This window comes from Delphinus delphis, chromosome 14 (genome assembly GCF_949987515.2).
Source record: "Delphinus delphis chromosome 14, mDelDel1.2, whole genome shotgun sequence".
NCBI lineage: Eukaryota > Metazoa > Chordata > Mammalia > Artiodactyla > Delphinidae > Delphinus > Delphinus delphis.
In genome coordinates this window covers 41,630,014-41,656,819 of record NC_082696.1, presented here as the reverse complement: position 1 = coordinate 41,656,819, position 26,806 = coordinate 41,630,014, and positions in this window count along the sequence as shown.

Here is a 26,806-nt window from a genome sequence, read left to right as displayed (position 1 = left end):
AAGCCAAGAATAATCAGTAATGAGCAGAGCCAAATCAGAAGCTGAAAGAAGGGCTCTGATGCAAGACACTGATCTAAGTGTACATGTTTTAACTACTATTGAATATCCAAAGGGGTATAAAAAGGGGGGAAATACGAATTGGCACTTGCTATAAACCTTAAGGGCTCGCTATTAAAGTGTTCTGTGTCTAGAGGTAAATGTGAGATATAGGGCAGGTAGGGAGGGACAAATACCAATCCTACCAACATCTATAGGAAGAACACTAAATGCTAGAGTCCACAAAGAGCAATATCCCAGGACATCCCAGCTTACCCTTCATATACTGAGGTGAGCCATAAGAAAACAAGAATTCTGTGACACAGTGGTTGTCTCTGACCCTGCCCCCTCTTGCTGTAACTCTTCCCTTACTCCAGCAGACACTTGGAATCCAACTTATTAAAGTAGAACTGTGAAAAATCTTAATTTTTCCCTTCTCCCATTGTCTGCACCTAATATTTGAATAGGACCCTCAAACAATTCTGAAACTTGTGAACTTCATCCATGGAGATAAACACAGTCATAAAAATGAACAAGCAGAAAGAACCATCTTCTAGATTAAAAGCATCAGTTTTAATCTATAAAAGGCAATTAACCAGAGGTGTAAACATAAATGACCTCATCCATGAACAGTTAATAATACAAAGAAAACAAACAAAAAACTTTAGCAAACTCTAAAACCCAGGAAAAGATGCTGGGCTATCAACAAGATGCAAAAGAACATCACACCATATACACATTATATGCAAAATTTAGCACAAAATAAATCATAGACCTAATTGTAAAAGCTAAAAGTATAGGGACTTCCCTGGTGGCGCAGTAGTTAAGAATCCACCTGCCATTGCAGGGGACACGGGTTTGAGAGCCCTGGTCTGGGAAGATCCCACATGCCGCAGAGCAACTAAGCCCGTGTGCCACAACTACTGAAGCCTGTGTGCCCAGAGCCCGCGCTTCACCACTAGGAGTAGCCCCCACTCGCCGCAACTAGAGAAAGCCTGCGCACAGCAAAGGAGACCCAACACAGCCAAAAGATAAATAAATTAAATTTTTTTTAAAAGCTAAAAGTATAAAATTCTTAAAACATGGGCACAAATATTTGTGACCTTGAATTAGGCAATGGTTCTTAGATCTGATGCCAAAAGCACAAACAAAAAAGACAGAAACAGATAAATTGGACTTCATCAAAAGTAAAAACTTTGTGCTTCAAAAGAAACCTGGAGAAAGTGAAGGGACCACCCAGGGAATGTGAGAAAGTATTAGCAAACCATATAACTGGTAAGGAACTTGTATCCAGAAGTCTTACAACTCAACAATAAAAAGACAAATAATTAATTTTTAAATCATCTGAATAGACATTTCTCCAGATAAGATAGACAAATGGTCAATAAGTATCTGAAAAGTTGCTCAACAATATTAGTTATTAGGAAAATGAAACCATGATGAGATACCACTTCACACACAGTTAGGATGGCTGTAATAAAAAAAGACAAACAGTAAAAAGTATTGGTGAGGGGCTTCCCTGGTAGCGCAGGGGTTGAGAGTCCGCCTACTGATGCAGGGGACACGGGTTCGTGCCCCGGTCCGGGAAGATCCCACATGCCGCGGAGCGGCTGGGCCCGTGAGCCATGGCCGCTGAGCCTGCGCGTCCGGAGCCTGTGCTCCGCAACAGGAGAGGCCACAACAGTGAGAGGCCCGCCTACCGCAAAAAAAAAAAAAAGTATTGGTGAGGATGTGGAGTAAGTAGAATTCTCATACGTTGCTGGTTGGAGTGTAAAATGGTACAGCCATCTTGGAAAACAGTTTGCCAGTACCTCAAAAAGTTGAACATTGAGCTATCATATTACCCAGCAATTCTACTCCTAGAGAAATGAAATATACCCAAGAGAAATAAAAACGTATGTTTGCACAATACCCTAAACAGAAATGTTCAGACCAGCATTATTCATAATAGCCAAAAAATGGAAATAACACAAATGTCCATCACCTGATGAATGGATAAAATTATACACACACACGGAAATATTATTCAGCAATAAAAAGAATGGAGTACTGATACATGCCACAGCATCGATGAACCTTAAGAACGTGCTAAGTGAAAAAAGTCAGACACAAAAGACCACATATTTTATGCTTCTATTTATGTAAAATGTCCCACTATAGACAAATCCATAAAAACAGCAGATCAGTGGTTGCCAGGGGCTGGGTGGCAGGTAGGGGAAATAGGAAGTGATTTTTAGTAAGTAAATAGGGTTTCTTTGGGGAATGATGAAAATGTTCTGAAATTAGACAGTGGGAAAGATTGCACAACTCTATGAATATCTTAAAGCCCACTAGACTGTACACTTTAAAAGAGTGAATTTTATGATATGTGAATTTTATCTCAATAAAGCTGTCACTTTAAAAAATATTACATATTTTAAATGGGAACTAGTTGAAATTAGGAGCAATTGCTTTAGAAATAAGAATAGGACTGTAAAAGTAAAATAAAAAAAAAATTAAAAAAAGCAATGAAAGCAGCAAAGAGCAAGATAGGAAAATGCCAAAAATCAAATCAATGAATTTGAAGACGAACTCAAAAAACCTTCCAGAATCCAGGGGAAAAAGATATAGGAACAAATAAAACGAGAGAAGAGATGATGTACTGAGAACAGATCTAGGATATCCACCAACCAGGAATGTGGTTTTAAGCAAACTGTTTAGCCTCTTTGGGCCTCAGGTTGTCATCTGATAGAAACAAAAGCTTGAACAAGATGACTTAAGCATATAATATGGGCCAGAGCAGTGGTAGGAAGTAAAGAGAGAAAGCTAGGCTGGGAAAGATAATGAAGTCCTGATCTTACAGAACTAAAATATTGGGGGTGGGGTGAAGAGGGGGCAGGGAAGTGCACGCAGTCCTGCCACTGTCCGTAGTGCTGAACCATGACTGTTTTGTCTGAATGCCGATTGGAGGAGTTAGGAATTGCTTTGGTAAGCAACATGGAGAGCTCACCATTTTAGAACTGAACAGTGATACTCTGAGCTAATGTACATTTATGTTTTTAATTACCACATGTGTGCTAATGGTCACCAAACCCATATGTCTAGCACTGACCTCTCTCCATCTCTCAATGCGTATTTTCAATTATACATACCTTGGAGACATTGCGGGTTCAGTTTCAGGCCACGACCATAAAGCAAATACCACGATAAAGCAAGTCACATGAATTTTTTGGTTTTCCAGTGCATATGAAAGTTATGTTTTTACTATACTGTAGTCTATTAAGTGTGCAATAGCATTATGTCTAAAAATACAATGTACATACCTTCATTTAAAAATACTTAATTGCAGGATTCTCTGGTGACGCAGTGGTTAAGAATCTGCCTGCCAATGCAGGGGACATGGGTTCGAGCCCTGGTCCGGGAATATCCCACATGCCGTGGAGCAACTAAGCCCGTGCGCCACAACTACTGAGCCTGCGCTCTAGAGCCTGCGAGCCACAACTACTGAGCTCACATGCCTAGAGACCATGCTCCGCAACAAGAGAAACCACTGCAATGAGAAGTCTGGGCACCGCAGTGAAGAGTAGCCGTCGTTCACCACAACTATAGAAAGCAGGCGCACAGCAACGAAGACACAATGCAGCCAAAAACAAACAAATAAATAAATATAAATAAAGCTTATTAAAAAAATACTTAATTGCTCAAAGATTCTAACCATCACTGGAGCCTTCGGTGAGTTGTAACCTTTTTGCTGGTGGGGGTCCTGCCTCGATGTTGACGGCCGCTGGTCAGGGTGGTGGTTGCTGAAGGCTGGGGTGGCCGTGGCCCTTTTTAAAATAAGACGCCAGGGGCTTCCCTGGTGGCGCAGTGGTTGAGAGTCCGCCTGCCAATGCAGGGGACACGGGTTCGTGCCCTGGTCTGGGAAGATCCCACATGCTGCGGAGCGGCTGGGCCCGTGAGCCATGGCCGCTGAGCCTGCGCGTCCGGAGCCTGTGTTCCACAGCGGGAGAGGCCACAACAGTGAGAGGCCCGCGTACCGCAATAAAATAAATAAATAAAATAAAAGACACCAGGGAAGCCGATTTACTTTATCACAGCACCTAATACACTCTATTTATTCTTGATACACTGTTCTCTATTTCTCATTAGACTGTGATCCTTGTGGAACAAATGATTTGACTATATAAATCACTACTGTATCCTCAATGTTTGGCACAGAGCATGTCATTAAACAATTTATCAAATGAATCATTAAATGGATGAATAACATGAATCTGTTTTCTCTCCATTCCTTGCTCCCTGGTGATTCTGTCAAACCAAACTAATTGCAGTTTCTTGACTCTCCCAAGCCTTCCCTTGAACCCAGGCTTTGGCTTCTCTATCTGACTTGATTATCAGCTGAATGTTTCCTTCTCAGAGTCAGCTCAGTTGTCGCCTTTGGAACACCTTCCCAGGCAGTCACAGCCTTCATCCTCTGTGTTTCCATAGCCCTCAGTTCCTACCAACTATCACAATCCTGTTACTTTTAATGTTCACGTCTGATCCCCTTCAGGGGATATTAGACCGTGAGCTTCATATCCATTTTTGTTTCCTTAGCACCTAAAAGGGGTCTTTCACCCAATAAAGAAAGAATGACTGAATAAACAATACATACATGAGTTAGGCTCTAGGAATATTAGCAGGCAGTGTGTGCAGAATGAACTAAGTAGGAAGGAAGACGATATAGGGGAGAAAATTATAGAAGGTTATGTAAGAGCCATGCATTTGTAGATACTGAATTAACTGTAATTCCTTACTTCCAAAATTAGTTTTTCCCGTGTGCAAAATGAAGAGCAGAATGGTGATATCAGCACAATTGTTGCTTTGCCTAACATGTCTTAGTCACACCATCTCTCAGTCCATTGTTTACTAACTGCTAGCCTTTAGGTGTCAACTTTAAATAACCTCAGGTGCCAGGCAGATATCCTAAAGGTGTGATGGGCCTGTGAGGAACTAAATGTCCATGCGAGGGGCATCAATTTCAATTTTTAAATCATGTGGTCACCAAACAGAACAGTATTTGGGCCTGATGTGGTCTGCAAGGAACTGGTTTACCTTCCCTTCTACACATTTTGAAATCAAAACATCTTCTAAACTACAGTGGAACTGAGTGGGGAGAGATGTGGACAATCTTTTCAACATTGTAGAAAAAGAGGCTGTTTCTATAATTCTGGTAAGAAGTAAAATTCTTTCTGAAGTGGTTTCATAGTCTGCCAGAATATTAGATCAGAAATTTCACTGGCAGCCCAAAACAGAATCTTTTCCTTCTATGTAAAATATCTTGATATCTACCGTTGGCACTGCTTTTGCTTTTTTCTAAACATAGTTTCTTTGCTTCTTGATTACAAAACTAACACAAACTCTATGTAAAAATATTTGGAAAATAGAGGGAAAAAAGTTAAAAAACAATTCCTCAAAATTAGTCCACCAGTGGGCTTCTCTGGTGGCGCAGTGGTTAAGAGTCCACCTGCCAATGCAGGGGACACGGGTTCGAGCCCTGGTCCGGGAAGATCCCACATGCCGCGGAGCAACTGAGCCCGTGCGCCACAACTGCTGAGTCTGTGCTCTAGAGCCTGCTAAGTCACAACTACTGAGCCCGCAAGCCTAGAGCCGGTGCTCCGCCACAAGAGAAGCCACCACAATGAGAAGCCCGCGCACCGCAACGAAGAGTAGCCCCCGCTCGCCGCAACTAGAGAAAGCCTGCGCGCAGCAACGAAGACCCATCACAGCCAAAAATAAACAAATTAAAAAAAAAAAATTAGTCCACCAGTGATCAACGTCTACCCACCAGCATTTTAGTTTATGCATCAGATATGAGGTAGAACTGTGGAACTGACGTGCATGCTCAGAGCTAGGTAGCAGGTAAGCAGGAAGATACTTCAGTTCTAAACAGCTGGTCATCTGTAAGAACTTAAGATCCAGCTGAACTATTAAAGACATTCTGAGGTGATGCTGGAGTGCCTGACTGAAACCACATGTCTGCAGAACAGGGTCTGATGAGGAATTTACGATTGTTGAAATGGAACTTGGTTCTGAATCCACAACAGAGCTATTGTGCATATGACATTTGCTTTGAGAACTGAATTCGGGATTAACAGTAAACAAGAGCTTTTGAGTCCTGCCCATAAAGAACCTTCCCTTGCTTGCCAAGTAATTCAACGTAGAAAATGTACTCACCAGTACATTCAACATAGAAAAGTACAGTTTTTGACCTTAAAACACTGAATGCAGTCTGAAAATTTAAAGATGTGGATTATACAAGTCAAATGAGAGAAGACAGTTTCAACAAACAACATTGTTTTTAAACAAGGAACTGTGCTGTGTTTTTATGTAGAGTGTATTGTGTCCATGTATTCTTGGGTTCATCTATAGAACCATAAGAGGGAGAAGCACTGGAAAACAAGGAGATGGACAAGTCTGAACACGAATTATCAGGGATCTGGGGTGAAAAAAACCCAATATGTCCATTATTAACAGTAAAGAGACCGAATACTCAGATTTTCAGAGAAACTTTAAAGATTTCAGAATATCTAAAGTTGTTCTTTTTTTCCCACTTAGTTTAAAAATTTTTTGCAGTTTTCCTTTTATTTCATCTTTTTTTTTTTTAATTTTTAATTTTTGGGCCATACAGCATGTGGGATTTTAGTTCCCTAACCAGGGATCGAAGCACAGCTCCCTGCTTTGGAAGCACGAAGTCTTAACCACTAGACCACCAGGGAAGTCCCTGCAGTTTTCGTTTTGATAGTATGTGAACCCCATGAAATTTTCCTGCAAAGTCACTGGTATATCAGGGGACAGAGTTTTAAGAATATCTCAGATGGGGACTTCCCTGGTGGCGCAGTGGTTAAGAATCCGCCTGCCAACGCAGGGGACACGGGTTTGAGCCCTGATCCGGGAAGATCCCACATGCCGCGGAGCAACTAGGCCCATGCACCACAACTACTGAGCCTGCGCTCTAGAGCCTGCAAGCCACAACTACTGAGCCCGCATGCTGCAACTACTGAAGCTTGCGCACCTGAAGCCCGCGTGCCTAGAGCCCATGCTCCACAAGAGAAGCCACCACAATGAGAAGCCCGCACACCACAACAAAGAGTAGCCCCCGCTCGCCACAACTAGAGAAAGCCCACACGCAGCAAAAAAGACCCAATGCAGCCAAAAATAAATAAATAAAATAAATAAATTAAGAATATCTCAGATGAGGGACTAGGAAAATGTAATCTATTAGAGGTACTTTTGAAACCCAGATCTATTTATTATTTTACTATAATTAAACCTGTGATGCACTTAAATATCATCAAACAGTTTTAACAATGCTTTCACCTACCTTAATATTCATTTCAAAATTATTAATCTCAGGAAAACAAAAAACAATCAAGGAAAAATAAAAAGAGGGTAGCTTTCAAAAACCAAGCAGCTGTTCATTCAACCTAAATATCATAAGCTGATTTTATTAAGTAAAGCCTTACATTTCACAGTCACAGCAGTTTATCAATACATGTTTACTCATTCATTGATTCCTTTTATTCATCAATCATATTTTTAGTACTTTATGTAGTAGGGTTATATTGTACTAGGTGCTGGGATTTAGAAACACAGGCCTTCCGGGTGTGAAATGTGGTCTTCACCTCCAGGACCCCATGGTTCAATTCCATAAAGAAGTTTTAAACAAGGGGTGCCTTCGCCATGTATTAAGGGCACAGAAGTGATTTGGCAGACAAACGGTGCAAGGAACGTGTCCCCTCCGCTGCTCAATTGTTCACATGTCCTAAGTTTGTGTTTCAGGCAGAGGTGACTGAAGCCTCACATAATATTATGCCCTAAAGTTAAGTCCTCCTACTCCTGAAATACACACACACACTCACTTTCAACTTGCTCTAAATTTTTGCTCTTGAATATCAAGCACTTAGTGCTAAAAAGTTATTTTTAGAGTTCTCAGCTCCAATATGGAAATGTTTCTAGAGCTTGGATCTAGAAGTTTATGCCTTACTTGAATTTCCAGAGTTGTCATAATCCACTGAGGACAAAGGACACAAAGCACTGCCACAGGGGAGATATGGCCCCGATTCGAAAAAGTACACGTTTTTACAGGCATGAAGATTAAGGCAGCTAGAATCCTGTAGTTTCCATGACGAGAAGTTCTGGAGTTCCCAGAGGCCTCCTAGGAGTGATCCATCCTACATCACAAAGCTTATGTGTTCTTCTGAAGAGTCCAGACAAGATGATTTTGAGGGTTCTCATACTCTGATTAGAAAAAGCTGATGGCTACATTTAAATATAGCGCATTGTTTTTACCACTTAAGGTTGCAGCAATTTGATCAGACAGCTTTCTTTTGGGAAGATTTCCAAATCAATGTTTGGGACAGAATCTAATCTTTTGCGTGCCAAGCTGGAGGTTTTTGTTTTTTGGTTTTTTTCTCCCTTGAAATGTTTATATGGAAGAATATGAACTATAAATATTTTTATATGAAAACTTAACTTTTTAACGTTTTATTGACTGCATTGCAAGGAGTCATTTGGCCCAGGCAGGGCAGAGAGAGTAACGTCTCTCGGGGTCGCCTGCAACCACTCCTCTGTCTCCTTTCCCAACTCCAGCAGTGATGCCGGAAAATCAGTGCTGCCTCTGGGTGTGTGTATGCAACATGGTTTGACAAAGATCATAACGTTCTCATCAACATGTAGTGACAGACCAATGTCCGTTCATAAATTCCAGTGTTTTTTCTTGTTGAAATAAGTGATTAACACGTGGGTATAACTGTCTACTACAGCTACCTGGTTTTGTAAAGCATATTGTTAATTAAAGGGCAGGATTCAAAAGCTTAGCCAACTCTGTAAAAGCTCTAAACTTAATCATCTGTTTCTTGTAAACTTCAGCCTGTGGGGTAAAGAGGCATTTGTTGGATCATGGCCTGCTCGTCTTTGGGGAGGATCTTTCCACAGACTGGACTGTTTTATCAGGGAGCCTAGATAAAGGTCTCAGGGCCACCTATTTTGCCAAAGTCTTTCACCCTGTCAAACTAATTTTCCTTTCAAAGAAAAAAAACTATGTGGAAAGTTAATGTTTAATTTTTCATAATAATATTTTCTCTTCACCTGTTTTTTTCCATTGGTTTCATATCTCAGCTTAACATCCATCCCAAAGGACTTACACAGGAAATGGAGACCAAAGCTAAAACAAACTCACACCCTTTTCTCTAGCAGCCAACTTTAAAATTAGCACTTAAAAATCAAAACATACGGCTTCCATGGTGGCGCAGTGGTTGGGGGTCCGCCTGCCAGTGCAGGGGACGCTGGTTTGAGCCCTGGTCCGGGAGGATCCCACATGCCGCGGAGCAACTAAGCCTGTGAGCCACAGCTACTGAGCCTGCGCTCTAGAGCCCACGAGCCACAACTAATGAGCCTGCACTCTAGAGCCCACGTGCCACAACTACTGAAGCCCGCGTGCCTGGGGCCCGTGCTCCGCAACGGGAGAGGCCACCACAGTGAGAAGCCCGCGCACCGCAATGAGGAGTGGCCCCCACTCACGGCAACTGGAGAAAGCCCGCATGCAGCAACGAAGACCCAAAATAAAAAAATTAAAAACTAAATTAAAAAAAAAATCGAAACATAAAACTCTCTCTGCTGAGAGGCTCTCCCTCTAGGTTACATTAGAAAAATCTACCCTACATCTAAATGGAGTTTTTGCTGTTTATGACCTCAGCTGTCATTATTGTGGCTTAACTAGCATATGTAAGGTTTAAAGACAGTTGAAGCTGTAAAGAAATCTCATAAATTATGAGCAACCTACAGGAAATGAAAGGTCAGCATTGTTTCTTCCTATCCTTCTCCCAACAGGGCTGAAGAGTTTCCTTACAGCCTTGAATGCAGTCTGCTGTGGCATGTCTGTATTTATCCATCTCCCTTAAGGCAAGACATAACAGTAACCTCTGATTTCATAATCTCACATAATAAGTAATTATGAGCTACAGTCCTGATTGTTTCCTTTCAGCTGAATTTTAAAGAATTTAGAAGCTCATTCTTTTACATATTCATAACCAAGAAATGAATTCTGATAGTAGAGACTATTAATATGCTAATCTTTCCCAGCATTATATATTTCACGTGAAAGGAAAATCCAAAGATGATGACGAATCCATCATCTGTTCTACTGACAGGGAAATTTAATTTTGCTTAGTTATATCTACAATTTCCCTTTTGCTTTTAAGAATATATCAGGAAAAAAATTGCAATAAAACAAGATAGGAGGTCGGCCAGTGGAACAATTATGTATAGCACTTAACACATAAAGGTGCTTAAAACCAGTTAAATAATGGCAGTCTCCAATTAATAAACCAAAAATAAACTCTAAATCTTGCTTGGGCTTCAGACATCATTTTTTTTTCTATAGAAATAATATGATAACTAGTGTGTGCTTTACGGGGTCAGCCTACAAAAAGTATTTACATTGATATCAATACAATACTTTTTTTGCTATTATTCTTGTTCATAATGAAAAATAATTTTAAAATACAGTTATATACAAATAAGCAAAAGTTTAAAAATATGATTTAATACCTTTATTTCCCATGAATGTAGTAGAGAGAGAAGCAGGTTTGATTGTGCAATAGTGAAGTAGAGGGAAATTTTGAGATATTTTTGAGAAGGATTTTTTGGTACTTTCAAGTTTAGAGGCTGATTCGGCAAAGTATCGCTTAGTCTCTCCTTTTTCTTGGTACTAATAAAGTGTCTGTCCCCAGTACCGTTCTCCCATGTAAGGGCCATGATTTTTACAGTCGTTTTGTGGGATCACAAGTGGAGCAAATACAGAGAAAGAGTGATGGGTGACAGCAAAGAAAATAAAGGTAGAAAAGGGAGGAAGAGAGGAGAAAAGAAAGTAGTAAAGAAAAACAATTTTTTTAGAAAAACACAGTTGACAAAAGCTAGAAAAGTGAGAGAAAAAAGTGGGTGGGCTAAAGGTAATAAAGCAATTTCTTACGGAGGAACCAACCAACCGGAGAGTTCTGCAAATAGGAGGCATGGGGAGAGCTTGGAATGTCTGTGATCTCCTGAGAGGGAAGAAAGTTGGGAGAGGAAGAGGCTTAACTCAACCAGTTCCGAAGCAGGACACTGGTGAGTGGAAAGCCCGGCCAGCTTGGTGATGCCTAGAGCAAGGGGTCTGCAGGGGGGACCTGAGGTCAGGCCAAGGTCTGTACAGACCGAGGGTCCACGGGATCTGAGGACATATGTCCTCAGTTTAGAAATATCTGTGTGTGTTTAGAGACAACTTTACTGAGGTATAATGTACATGCCTTAAAGTTCACCTGTTGCAAGTATGCAATTCAATGATCTTCAGCAGGTTTACCATTTTGTGCAACCACCACTGCCATAGAGTTTAGAACGCTTCCACCATTCCAGTGAGATCTTCCTGTTCCTGTACAGTTAAGCTCTGTTCCCACTCCCGGCCCCAGCAATCACTTGTCTGCTTACTCTACACACAGAGCTGCCTTTTCTGGACATTTCATATAAATAGAATCATGCAATATGTGGTCTTCTGTGTCTGGATTCTTTCACTTAGCATGGTGATTTTGATGTTCATGTTGCAGCGTGCATCTAGATCTCCTTTTATTGTTAAATAGTTTTCCATTGTATAAACACATTTTGTTTTCCACTCACCAGTTGACAGACATTTGAGTCGTTTCCACTTTTTGGCTATTATGAATAATGCTGCTTAGAACATATTGTGTGCAAGTCTGTGTGGACACCGCGGACGAGAGGGAGAGATTAACTTGTTTATGGAAAATACAAATTCTCAGGTCTGTTGTGTCCCAGGGAACACACTGCCTGGAAACAGTCTCCACGCAGCAACTCGAGCAGACTTTTTACAACAGAAAATCAGATCACATCCCTCTGATTACCATTTTCCAGTGACTTCCCATCTCACTAAGAGTGAAGCCTGACCTTGCCGTAGCCCACAGGGCCCTGCCTCACCTGCCCCCAGCCGACATGTCTCACTTCTTCACTTGACACTTCTCTCTCACTTTCAATTTCACCAAACAAGCGCTTACGCCGCCCTCAGGGCTCCTACGTAAACGGTTCCCTTTGCCTAGCATGTTCTTGCCTGACCTTCATTTAGCTCATTCCTTCTCATTCAGGTCTCTTCTCAGATGTCATTCATGTAGAGAAGTCTTCCACAGCTTTTTAGGGTGCTACCTAAAATAGCAGCCATGCTTCTCTCGCTATTAGCTCACCCTGGTTCATTTTCTATGAGCCCCTATAACTGAATAATCAGAAATCACCTTACTCATTGTTTGTGGGCTGCCTCCCAACCAGAATGCAAGCGCAACGTAGCAGGTACTTTGTTTATCTTGTTCTTTGATGTATCTCCAGCACCTAGCATGTGGTAAATGTTCATTAAATTTGTTGAATTAATGCATAAATAAAAAGCCGAATTTGGTCGTCTTTTTTTTTTTCCAAGTCTATACTTTATCCCTAGAATCTCTAAGTCAGTTAAACGATGCTGTGAATTCAGTTTGTGAATTTCTAAGCCAACAGACCAAAGGTCAAATACTGGCAAACCATGTACCGTATCTGGCCTTCACATATGTTTGTTTTATGCAACAGATACCTTGGAGCCCCATTCTCATTTCTTTGGCCCACCTCTGTTTCATCTGCTGAGAGTTCAGGTTCATCTCCTGTTGACAAGGTCCCATCTCAAGCAGGTACAGAAGTATTCTGCCTTCTGCCCTGGGTCTCTCCCGTGCCCTGGAGCAACTGGGCTTATGTATAAACACAGCCCTAAGGTGACCTATGTTAGTGCTCCCCAGCGAAACGTCAGCCATAAACAAATGTGGGAGCCATGCTTCATCCTCACTTCCCTCAGATGGAAAATTCTGGAAAAAATTCACACTTTCCAGAAGTCCCAGCCAAACTGAGTCCCTGTGCCTTCAGCAAAGACTTGGATACCACACGCTTGTATCGACTTTACCACTTCTCTTGTCCCACTCTCCCTGCTCCTCTACTCCTGTTTCCTGGAATCACCTCCTTCACATGTGACCTGCAGCCAAGTCTTTGTCTCACCCCCTGCTTTCAGTGGGAGCCAAATTTAGTCTACACCTTACATAGCTTTTTATTTTAAATTATAAATTGGCCAAATTTAAAGCTCAAAATATCTCACGTTAAATTCTGGGTTTTCAACTTTGTACGCTGCATATAGCTTAGTATACTGCATGTAACATCACAAACAATGCTTTTTATGGGTTTTGTTTGGTAAAAAAAAAATTATAGTTTATATGGACATTAGCTTATCTTCAAATTTTCAACCTTTCAGTTGTTAATAGGTCATTTCACCTGTTGCATGAGGAAAATGGTCTCAGAGCTGTGATTCCATTAGGAATGAGAGGAGGCAGGGAATTCTTTCTATTGTAGAGTGTGGCAGAAAAATCGTAAGGGGTTCTTGGATGCATTAGATTTCCTGTGGGATGGGAAATCAAGCAATTAATGGCTACAGTACTAAAATAGACAGTGATCAGTGCTTGTGAATAGAATTGCTTCATCACTAAAGCAACTCAGCCTTACTGTTTGTAGGTTAAGACAACTGTAACATGTGACTACCAGAAGAATCTTTCTTTTTGTTTTGATTTTGAAGCCCCATAAGTACAACTCATTCATTCAAGCATGTAGTAATAAAAAAAAGATTAATTGCAATAATGTTACATTCTTCTTGTCCTGCACACCATGCTTTGCTTGTAAGAGTACATCCTTTATCTTTCTACCTTCAACAGAGTCAATTATTGGGGGAATTCCCTGGCAGTCCAGCGTTAGAACTCAGCACCTCTCACTGCCTGTGGCCCGGGTTCAATCCCTGGTCAGGGAACTAAGATCCCGCAAACCGTGCGGTGCGGCCAAAAAAAAAAAAAAAGTCAATTATCTGTGGTTCTTGCCTCAGGTTAAGTTTTGCATCCAGGTCCCTCCCTTCTGATTTGCCCAGTTCACTTCAAAGTAACTTGTATGTCTGAATCCATCCTGGCATTTGATCTTACATGGGATTTACGTTTGTCTAATACTTTGGGGACTTTTCCCACACCTTTGGTGATACAATGTCTCAGACTGCTTATGACTGAACCAGTTTTATAATTAATTATTCCTAATTCTTATGTGTCTGACTTGTAGACCATATCAAATTTATCATGTGTAACTATAACTCTAATAATCTGCTCTGGTATACCTATATCTCTAGAATGAATATTAGGAATACCATATTTTATCCAGACCTGTTACTTCGTGAACGTCCTAAAGCATTTCTTTCCAGGAAATACCTCTCTGCTCCCTGGTAGGACTGCCGATCACAGGGCACCATCTTTCCTTTCACAGGAATGGGTATGTTATCCAGGCTGACCAATCAGAACACTCCATCTGTCCGTCGCAGGATTTGTTCGGGAGCCATACTGGGCCAATCATAGTCCTTTCTTGAAATTTTGCTGGAACCATTCAGAAAGAGGTTACATCTTTTTCTTTTCATTGGGATTGCTGCAGTTTAATGTAAATCCAAAGCTGCTAGTGGCCATGTTTGCCAAAATGGGAATTTTCCTTGAAGGTAGACTCAATAGAAAGGAGAACAAAGACGGACAGACAGAAAGGGAAGAACAGTTTAAGAAAGAGAAAGACTGAGATAAACAAAAAGAGAAAGATAAACAAAAAGAGATAAACAAAAAGAGAAAGAGAGCAAAAGACTCTGTCAAATGACAGAAGTTAGATGACATTATTTGAAACTCTACGTCCAGCCATGCCTGAAGCAAGCAAGTTTTCTTAGCCAAAGATATAAATATTTTTCTTAAGCAAATTTCAGATAAATTTCTGTCACGTGTACTTGGAAGAGGCCTGACTAATGCTTCGTACAGCTACTCAGAGGGTAGGACTGGTGGGTTAGGCTACACCACTGTAGATGTCTTTTTTTCTTCCATGAAGCTTGTGGTTCTCACCAGGATCGATTATCTGGGGAGGAAGGAGGTCCTCAGGTAAAAACTCAGAGCTGAGAAGATGGTCCTGAGATAGATGGAAGCTCCTGTTCTTCTTTGGGTCTTAATGATGACAAAGCCAGATATTTGGGGATATGTACTTGCAGAAACAGAACTCAAGAGAAAAAGTAAAGAGCCCTGTAACGGGTTAAAAACCGAAGATGAGTAAGTTATGCAACGTCTGTTAGATGGGTTACTTTTATGGTTTCACTCTTATCCAGTTTGCCATTTTGTTAGCCTTTAGTAAAGCTTAATTTGGGCATTAAATCTGTCTCAGCTGAGCTAAATGATATACGAGAAAAAGTCATGTGCCCATATACGGGACAAAGCATTGGAAGCAGGGTATCAGTCTTTGCCTCCCAAGGCCAGCAGGTGATAACAGTCATTAAAATAATCCCCGAGGAGAAGTTCAGAGCTAAGAGCTGAGACTGTAGAGTACAGCCTCCTCTACGAAGAAAAGCCTCCCCCTCGTTGACTGCGTCAGAACATCTGGGTTTTATTTCATCACGGAAGGCATAAATGTACTACACCAATTACATGAAAGCATAAAATTATACATCTGAAGTAAATAAAAATATTAATCTTCTAAGTAGAAAAAGCAACATGCCCACTTCTTGTAATCTAACAGATCTATTAAGGCTCCTGCTTCATTTCCAGATTTGGGGCACAGACAGCAGTGAGCTAGGCCAGTACAGAGGAAATGAAACAACGTGCAGATATATCAATAGAAGGGGGCATCTGGGATTTTTGCTGGTGGGCAGGGAAAGAAATCATTGGAAAGGAAGTTTCACTAAATCTTGAACTTTGTCTCTTTTGGACACCGGGGTACCCTCAGTGCCAAGAAGCATGCCCAGCACGTAGTAGGCCAAAATGTGAGACTCAGGCTATTGAGTTTGTCTTACTTCTGATTGGAATTGGGCCTAAGAAATAGGCATGCACAGATTGTGAAGGGGGAATCTTGTGGCCCCAACTGTTCAGATGAGACAGAAGGAGAACAGAGACCTCTAGCCCCGCTAGTTGGGAAAAAATAGCTGAAATTACAACATTCAGTACATGACCGAGGACAGTCCCAGGATAAAATTGAAAAGTCTCTGTGAGTGAAACATCTGCCTATCTGCTCCTCTGGAGCAGTAACAAGTAAGGGCTAGCACCACAGCGTATATGGAAGGCACTGCCTTTATTTTCCAATTCCAAACTGCATATTTACTGATAGTTTCCACTGAGTCCATTATTAATACATTTTTTACAAATTCCCATTCTTTCAAAGAAAGATGTTTTCCTCCTTAATTATTTTTACCAGCTGGAGATTGACCCAGGCAATACTGCTGGTAGGTGGATGAACATTTGTCTTTCCTAACTTTTAATAACATCAAAAAGTAAAACTTACAAAGAAACACTCAATTCTGAAAACAATATTAGTGTTGCAAAAATACATTTTTTTCTTTTGGACCAACATCTCACAGACAATTTTATCCAGAAGACCTATATCAGCCAGGGAGCCTCATTGCAAACAACAGATATGGACTTTGCCTGGTTCGGGCAGAAAAGGGATTATTTAAAAGATATTGGTTAGTTCAAAGACTGTCCAGGTTCAGAAGCCATGCATCCAGGGATACAATGAAAATCATATCACAAAACTATTCCTGTGAGGACACAGCTGCTGCTGCCACTTAGTGTCAGAAATCACAGCTTGCACAGTTGACACTGTTGGCACTGTATCAATACATTGGATGCTACTACTGATGCAGCTGGCCTTAGAAACCGGATGTTGTTCCTACAACCACTACAAGTAGAAATGCTCCCCTCTCTCTTCTTATTTGTAAGACTAGCTTCCAATTCAAAGTGAGGCAGAAGAAGAGACCACCTCTTATTTTTCTTTTTAATAGGTAAAGAAACTCTCACAGAACTAACCGCATAGCAGACTTCCTTCAATGTCTCATTGGCCAAAATTGGGTCACATGGCCCTTTTTAAGCCAACCACTCACATGGAAAATAGAATAACCATGATGGGCTAGATGAATGGATTCACCTGTTGGGATGGAGATGTAACCAGCCTTCCTTGGAGTGTAAAGTCACATGGGGGAGCATGGGTACCTATACAAAACTGAAGTTTTGTTCTCAAGAAAGAAGAATGGCTATTGGGTTCACAACCAATGTGGTGGACATTTCTATGGAACCGTAATGTTTTTACAACATGGCCCATTTTATGAGACCCGTCCACATGCTTCTTCCCAAGCTTCTTTGTCACCAATTCTCTTGTCTTATTCTTTTCATGTCTATGACAATCTGACCAAAATATTTGTTACTGTCCATCAACTTATCTCTCTTTCCAGGATAAAACAAAGACGTTATACCACTTAAAGTTGTACCTACTGGAAGAATTTTGCACCTTCAATTAAGTGGGACTGAGCGGTACTCAGCAATCCATTTGAGGCTGGTGTCAGCTTATTATGCAAAGCCATCTGTAAACTACACTTTCTTTTTCTTCAGTTACCTGATACTAGAGAAGTGTTCGTGGTGTTGTAAGTGTTGGTGGGGGGAGCGGTGGCCTGTGGCATGAGTAGGCATAGTAGGAAGACATCAGCCTGTGAAACCTTAGCTTTCAGGACCTGCTCAGATGCACTCACCTATATACTATTTCCACTTGGATATGTCTGACTTTATAGCTGGGTAGATCAGATAACACTCAGTTCATGATGGGCAGCTTATATTTCATAGTCACCTGGTTTCTGTCAGGGCCCAGTAGCAAGCTAAGTACTATTCCTCCAAAGAGGAACGGAACGGACTTCGCTGAGGAAGACATAGCTTTGTTCTCAAACCTTGATGTTTCTGTTGTGAATCTTGTATTCAGTCTTTCCGCACCACAGACTTCATTTGATTTTTGAGCACCACTGATCTTGTTGGGTCCTAATAGGCCATATGGAAAAGTTGCAGCCTGGACCAGCTAGAGAGTCTTCCTCTGGACCCTACTCAAAGCTGTCAGGCTTTTGGGTCACTCAGGAAAGAGTTGACGGGCACACAAAATGTTATATCTGTTGCTTCTAAAATCCAAAAAGCACCAGAAATCATAGTACTTTTTTCTAGAGGTAGGAAACAAATTGTCCTTGACGTTAGAGAGGATAAACTCACATGCCACATAGCACAGATCCCAAGAAACGTCACTGCATTAGCATAGGATTTATTTCCTACCTTCTGGCATGCATGGTTTCAATCTAAAATACCAGCCACTTCCTGCTCTTTGGAGCTCATCAGTATATTATTGCCGATTTAGCTGGGGATGGTGAGACAACCTAGTTCTTATAGACTAATTTATGGCACAGAGAATAGAGAGTTAAAATAACCTGGAGTTGAAAATATGTTTCTGTCATTTGAGGTGCAATCAAACTACTTCTTGTGTTCTCTGTTGGAATGGAGAAAAAGGAGCGTCCAGATACAAGCTGCAGTCATACAGTGTATGTAGATTTGCTGCAAAAAAAGCAACTACATTTGGAAGATCATGTATGCTTGGAATTCCCACTTGACTTCGCCTACAGCAATCCTCTGTGATTCTCAAGACTCACCTATCTTTTGCACTGGCCAAAAGTGGGGATGGATAGGAAACACTACGGCCTCATTCTCTGTGATTCCCCCCAGAGATGAAGTTTAAAAAATATTACAGTAATTTTTTATTCAACATGTCAGTGTAGGAAGTCTGCCACTTTCTGAGGTCATCTATCTTAATAATATACCCAGAAACTGGGGAAATAATCATGGCCAGGGCTCAGGGTCCTATTGGGAAGCATCAGTGTTCAGGGCACAGGACTACTCTAGGTACTTTAAGTAGAAAGAGTTTTAAGACAGAGAATTAGGTGCTTACAAAAATCACTGGAAAGGCTGGAAAGGAAGGTGTCAGAAGGCCACCACCAGAACTACCATGTTCAAGAACACAACACCAGAGCTACAACCATTAATCCTGGAGTATTTTCCATTATACAAATGAATTAGGACTCTAGTAGGCTGCCATCTATTTCGATGTCTGTAACTCTACTGAATATAAAAGACTTGCAGAGATTTTTGAGAGTTGTATCATTTTGAATACCATGCCAATCCGACTGCTGTTATTATGGTCAGCATACCCACCTTGACTTTAGCAGTTAAGTACCACAACTTGCCCTCTTCCATCTTAGCATCCCTATTGAAATCAGGAGCCCTTTTCAACCACAGAGTATTGTCTTCTTACCCCAGCATATGAAGAAGAACCACAAAGTGCTTTTTATACCTATGCAATTCTCAAGCCTCTGGTCTAGGACATATTTTCTGGACATTTCTTCCTTTTCCTAAGAGGAAGGAAACAGTCGGGAATAGGTGAGTGGTTCACATGTGAGGATCTACCCCAATATTTATATCTCCATAAACTTTTGGATTTCTGCCTCTATATTAAAATAAGAAATTTCTAGTATCTCTGGTTAATTTAGAATGGACTGCTGTTGAGCACAGCTCAAAAGATAATTTAGCAAATAATTTAGACAACTTCCAATTGTTTGAGCTAGCACATTAAATCCAGAATTTCTGATAAATACATCTCTATTGATAAATTCTATCTGGTCTATAATTTTGTTCTTCCTTCCTTGGTCTAGTACTCAGAATCCATTTCCACATATATATTCTCCATATTTTTCCAACATAAATTAGCAGTCTTTCTATTCTTTTGGCAAGTACATCTTCTGATCCTGGATTTGGCTTTATAATGAATCTCCCGAGGCATACGGAGATCTGAATCTGCTTAGATGTTTGGTTATGTTGAGGAGCAGTGGGAGTGACGTGTGAGGAGAATGACTTGCCCTGTAAAACCATTCCATGGACTCTCTTATATGAGATCATCAAGGACACCTCAGGCGAGACAAAAACAGCATCATCAGACAGGAAGGACTCTTTTGGCTACCCGTGTGAAACTGGCCTAAAGAGTCAGATGTTTATTACATACATAATAATATTTCTAGAGGAAAGGTGAGTTTCAGGAGCCTCTGTGTTTACTTTGTCCTTAGGTGGGCATCCTTTGTGGTTATAAGGTGGCTGCCAGACTCTAATACTTCCTTGTTTATATTCAGTAGGGGAGAGGACATTTCAGAGTCATGGAATATAAGTTCTCCCATTTAGAGTGATTTTCAATCTCTGCATCAATGATAGTCACCATGGAGATGGCATGTACAGAACAGCTTTCAAGACTGGGTTCTTGAACCAGTCATTAGGAAGGGGAAAGGAACTAACATGATGGCTCAACCTAATAAGTTTACCCCTGTACATGAGGATAGGTTGAATACCCAAATAAAATTGAAGTTTCCATTAGGAAGGAGGAAGGGGAAAGGTCCACATGGTGCAACATCTACTGATATGGTTCAACAGCTACTGAAAATTAGAAATGTTTTCTTTTACCCAGTGGTCAGAGAAGAATAAATGTAATAGAGTATATAATTCTAATGTTCAATCTTGGAAATAAATGTGGTTTTTTTCTTTATATTTACTCTATAGATAGCTCTGCTTTGGCATAACAGAGCTTTCACTTTCTAATGAAAATTTTATGCCTTTGATATCATTTTCTAGTTCCTAATTAGACATATGCCTACTAAATGACTACCTCTTATTTACCTAAGTAAAAACATGGTTAATGCAATTTCTGTTATAAAGTGGTTTAAGTGAAATAAGTATGTGTGAAGGAGGTGGGAGTATTTTGTGCATTTCTTTAAGTATACCTCTTTACACACCTACACTTTCTAAAACAAGCTGACATTTTCCAAGTGTGGTGGGTTAAAAATGGTCACAGAATTGTTTACAGCTCCTTTCATCAAGAGGTGGTCTATTTTCCACCCCTTAAATCTGAGCTGACCTTGTGTATTAGTCTGCTAAGGCTGCCATAACAAAATACCATAGACTGGATGGCTTAACCAACAGAAATTTATTTTCTCACAGTTCTGGAGGCTGGAAGTCCAAGATCAAGGTGTTAGCAGGGTTGGTTTCTGGCCACCCTTTCACTGTGACCTTTTCTCTGTATATGCATGTCCCTGGTGTCTTCCTCCTCTTATAAGGGCACTGGTCCTATTGGATGAGGGCCCCACCCTTATTATATCATTTGACCTTAATTTAAAGGCCCCATATGCCTTTAAATTACATTAAGTCACATTCAGAGTTAGGGCTTCAACATATGAATTTTGGGGAAGTACAATTCAGTCCATAACACCTTGCAACTTGTTTGACAACTGAATGCTGCAGAAGCGATGATTTGTGGCTTCTAACAAGGCCTCAAGAAGCCTTCGCAGCTTCCTCTTGCCTTCTTTGGAACCTCAATAATATGTGAAGAAGCCTGAGCTAGCCTGCTGCAGAGGTTCTGTGGAGAACTGAGGCACCCTGATCGTTAACCCCAGCTAACTGCCCACTGACTGCAATTGCAAGTAATCTCAGTCAGTGCCATGTGGAGCAGAGATGAGCTGCTGCAACTGAACCCTGAACAAATTGCTGCCCCAAGAATTGTGAACTAATAAATGGTGTTATATTAATCCACTAAGTTTTGAGGTAGTTTTTATTCAATGATAGATAACTGATACACCAAGCCTTGTCTAATTTTCATTGGTTCTTCATGTTGTATCCTTTCACTGTCATTTTAGTGAGATGTGGGAAAGAAGTAGACCCAAAAGTATATTATCATTCAACACGCTTACTTAGAAATCAATAAATTATATGTTATAGATAAGAAAAGTTTTTTAAAAGAGGAATAACTTAAAAACTTAGTCCTATTTTATACGTAGAAAAACAGAAATAACGTATCAACCAATGTGGTTGTCAATAATGTAGGTAATTCCATGCAGCCCTGTAAAACATGGTGTGAGAACCCTGAATAGGGACTGAGAAAATGCCATTCCACGTCTGTCTTCTGTCAATACCTAATGAGCCCCTACTATGTGCCATTGCGTTATGCCCTGTGGTAGGTAGGTGAGTTTCGGGATGGGTGGGGGAATGAAGGTGAAGATGGGGAGGAGAAGGTTCCATTCATAAACAAAACTGTTAATTAAATAGAATTTAAAATATATATTTAATTTTATCTTTATCTCATCTTTCTTAATATGGATCTCATAATCTAATGGCCCATGTATCATGAGATAATACATGCATAGAGTTTATGAATAAAAATGCACATATACTGGGAGGAAATGCTCGCAATATTTTTACTTACACATGTAAATGATCAAAAAATGTGAAGGATGAGCTAGGAAGCACGGCTGCCCTTTTTAAGAGACAAACGTAGGTGAGAAATGTACCTGTCATGTAATATAAATAAACACACCCATGCGTACAAGATTCCATCTAACTGCCATGACAAAGGCCTTGGGAAAACATCAAGGCATATCTACCCATGGAAAATATCACAGTAAAGACCTACTCTGTGCTGACACTGTAATAACCTGTTTGGAGGAATCAACGATGGAATTGGGAGTTTTCTAGCCTGATTTAAATTACGTCCAATTCTCTTGGGGTTTTCCTTTTAGGTCAGGCCTGATGTAGTGGTCTCAAAACCTGAAAGTTCTTTTCAGATCATTCTAAGGGTTCATACCTATTATAAAATATTACAAAAAAATCCTTGGAACCCCTCTACCTCCCGGCTCATCTTCCAAGTGGCCTAATCAGACTCAGGTGGTTTGGACTCTGTTCCAGGAACCTTGCGTCAAGTCCACTCTGATGTGACCTCAAACACCAGGAAAGAGCCATGTTTTAAGCTGAGAGTTCACTACATTGGGGAATTTTCTCCCACCAGTTGCCTGGCTTCCACTGAAGATGTTTTCTTTTTTCTATTTTCACCTTTCACCTTTCTTTCAGTTACTTTTTTTTCAGAAGATTTTTATTCATAGTCTTCTGGTTTTTAAGTACCTATCACATCCATTTTCATGCTTTTCCTTTACTGTTTTATTTTTCAGTCTCCTCTTAGCCCTCCCTCACCGCCACATCTGCTTTCCTCCTTTTCATTTTTTCCACATTCATTTATTCCATGCCGTCCCAGCTGCTTTCCTTTGTTCAGTTCAGAATATTAGCCAGAAGTTTCCCTATTGCTAAGTAACAGCATCACCCACACACACCCTTTTCCACTCTGCGCATTTCTTCTGCTGCTTTTATAAGTGCATGGGTCAAACGGGCTCTCAAAGAACACGAAGGGTGGTGCTTTGATCTTCTCCTCGTAACCAGGGGATGCACACCATTCCGCACACTGCCTCTTATTAGATTTTGGCTTCTTGTTTTACCTGATAATTTGCCCCAGGCTGTCAGATAACACTAAAACAGCACAAAACATCCCTTTGAGCTTAGACAATTTATAGACAGGAGGAAGGGATATAATTTCTGCTAAAGGAACAACGAAAGAGAAAATGTTTAAAGTTTATTTACATGGCCTGGCCTGGGCTCATCAAATCCAGGTTTTAAGAGCTTTCTATTAGGGATCAAGAAAGCCAGCAAGTCCCTCTTACAGACTTTTATCTTGTTGAGTTTTGAAGAAGCTACTAATGGCATGTGGAGTATGGTGTGCACAAAATAAAGGATAAAAACAACAAAAGAACTCATTATGCAGTTTTTCAAATCTCGGTCCTTTTCCAGACATCAATCTGACATGACAATTGTACCAAAAGCATAACTGGAGTTGTGTCATCAGCCCTTCTCAACATGCTATTAAGAGATTCCAAATCTTCTGGCACATTTTAATACTTTAATGGCAGTGGGTACTCCATATGTCCAAACACTAGGATAGAGTACTAGAGATACCAGGACCTTGAAAAAATCTTCTTTTCACCCTTGTAATGCCATAAATAATTTTCCTCCCTGGTGTGAATTCTTTCTTTCTCTCTCTCCTTGTACATTGATGCAATGCCTGGGAAGCCTTCCCTGATAACCCTGCCCCACATTGTTGGTCTCAGCTCTTTGCTACAGTCAACACTGAGCTAACTGGGGAGCATTGGGGCTGCTTTGTCTGTAGGAACCACAGCCTTTCACTAGCTGTGTGTCCCTGCTCCTCGGGTACTTCTCTCTGTAAGGGAAGGACTCAGATCTTGCATGTAATGTATACTTGATCAACCGCCTTAAATTTAGGCATAGAACACAGGTACTCTGATGAGGGAGTTGGTTTTAGTTTCATTTTCTAGAGAGGAGAAGGAACAGTAGTTTTCTTTGTTTCTTTGAACAGGTCTTTTCTTAAAGACCAAGTTCATCAGCACTCAAAGTGCCAGAAATGAAGCTTATGTGTTTCCATCACTATCCAGGTTTGCAGACTGAGCATTTCAGTAGAGAAAATTTTCAAGAGCCTTATTTTGGCCCTTTGGTTGATTTCTGAAAGTAGAATCCCTCTGAGACTAAAATCCACTCCAAGGTATTCTAAGAATGCCTGACCAGAACTGGAATTGGCAAGCTACTATGATTTTCCTTCTAGAATCGAGCCTCTTTGGGATGTTATATCTTCTGAAAGGTTCAGAAAATTTTAATATGATTTTAGTTTTTAGCTTAGGGTAATCTCAACTAATGAAACATATATTTGAACTTCCTGGAATTTTTGATTTATGTACTGCTTACTTTAAGCAACTGAAAATTAAACAAAATTTTTACTACCCTTCAATATTTGCTTCTCTTTTAACTCTTTTCTCCAACTTGTACTGGTCAACACCACTTATGTCATATTGATTTCTTTTCCTCACATCTCTACGTGTCTAATTCCTTTGTCCCCTTCCATCCCACCTCCTCAATGTGACCTATAGTCCCACAGTCCCTCCTGTGACTGAAAACTGGCACTCTTCCCAGTAAACAATCTTACAATCCACCCAGAACATCTACATGGTAATACAACCAGAGCTCTGGAGGACTCTCATATTTCCTGACCTCTCAAAGCTAATGACTCCTCTATTCATTCAGCCACCTATAACCTTGGCCACACCCTCAACCTCATCACCTGGGACGGCTTCCCCTCTGAAACATTTAGGTAAAAATTTTTCTTCCAACCATAATCTCCTTCTCTTCCAGCCTCATTTAGCTACTTTTCACACACTCCACCAGAACTTTCACTTCACAAGCCCAGCCCAATTCTTCACCAAGTAGTCTCCTTTTTTCACTCCTTTCCTACCTGCAGAGATCTCACGATCCATCACTTTAACTATGTTCTCTAGCATCGTGACTCCATTGCTCCTCGTTAGCAAATCCCCAACCTTGAATGAGTTCATCTTCATGTTTTCCCTGTCCATCTGCACCCACGCTACTGAGATGTCCTGGAGAAATAACACAACTCTGCCACGGGTGTTTTCCAAGCCCCTGTCATCAAGCACTGGTCCCTCAAAGCTGCACAGCAATCCTCATCATCTATCTGTTATAAACCATCATCCATTCATTCATTCATTTACTTATTCCTTAAATATTTATTGAATACCCGCTCTAGCAGTATGCTGGGTCCTGAAAAATAACTGTGAGCGAGACAGACAAGGTCTCAGTCCTCAAAGAGCTTAAAATCTAGCCTGGAAGACTGAAACCAAAACCGTTCCAGCGAATTGAATTCCAGAGAATTGAATTATTTGGAGGCTAATGTTTAAAAAGAATGGTGAATGGATGAAATAGTTACTATGGTGAGTGGGAGAGAAGATGGCTAGCGAAACAAAGGAGGAGAGCTAGCAGCTTTTAGGGACCAGTGCTTAATGACACAGAGTTGGAATAGTACCAATGGCCGACTCGTGTTATTTCTCCAGAATAACTCAATAGTGTGGGTGCAGACAGGGAAAACATGAAGATAAACACTTCCAAGGTTGGGGCTTTTCCATGCTGATGACAGGCAAGGGAGTTGAGAAACTAGAGAGAAACCTTATGGAAAAGATAATTCAGATTAAAAAGTATTAATGGATTTGAAGTGCCTTTTGATAGTTATTTCTTTTCTAAACAGATACTAAAAGTACAACTGCTATCATATGATTGTCTGGAAAATTATTAACAATTAAAAGGCATCCTCATACTCCAAAACGTTGTAATCTCCTTGTATATTGTTCTAAGAGATATATAAAATCTTATTTTTTGCTAATTCCTAGTGACTTTCTCTTTTCATTTTTTAACATTATACAAGTACAAAAGAATGAAAATATTCTCATTTTTAAAATATTCAGACGTTACAGAAGTACTCAGAACAAAAGCGAACTCTCCCAACATCCTTCTTCCCCTTTCCCATTCCCTGTCCCTGCACATAGGCCCTGTTAAGAGCTTGATATATGTCCAGACAGGTCTCGTTTTAATGGGTTTACATACAAAAAGATGTTTGCAGGCATATACATAACACACCTCAGTTTTAGAAACTGCATAGTTAAATCATCTTTTTGAGAGGGGAGAATGTAAACATTAGAAAGACATGTCTTCCTTTAAATAGGAATAAACTTCATTGCAAATCACTTGGATCTAAACTTAAGCTGCTTTCTATAAGCTGTTACGAAAGCTCAATGATAGAGAATATTAATGATCCAGGGAACAAAACAATAAACCTACTTGCTGACTCATCAGGCTGAGACGTGATCTTAAGTAAAATTACACTTATACACTTTTATGTTATACACTTTTATCACAAATAAAGTTAGGAAACAAAAGAGAAGATCTGTAAAGATAGATAAGGACTCTATTAAATGCTTTCACTACAAACACAGCATTTACCCATCTGAAGTGTAAGTTAACTTTAGCTATCAGTATCAGGGTTTGTGAAACATGTTCTAAATAAAATACAGAAAGTCATAATA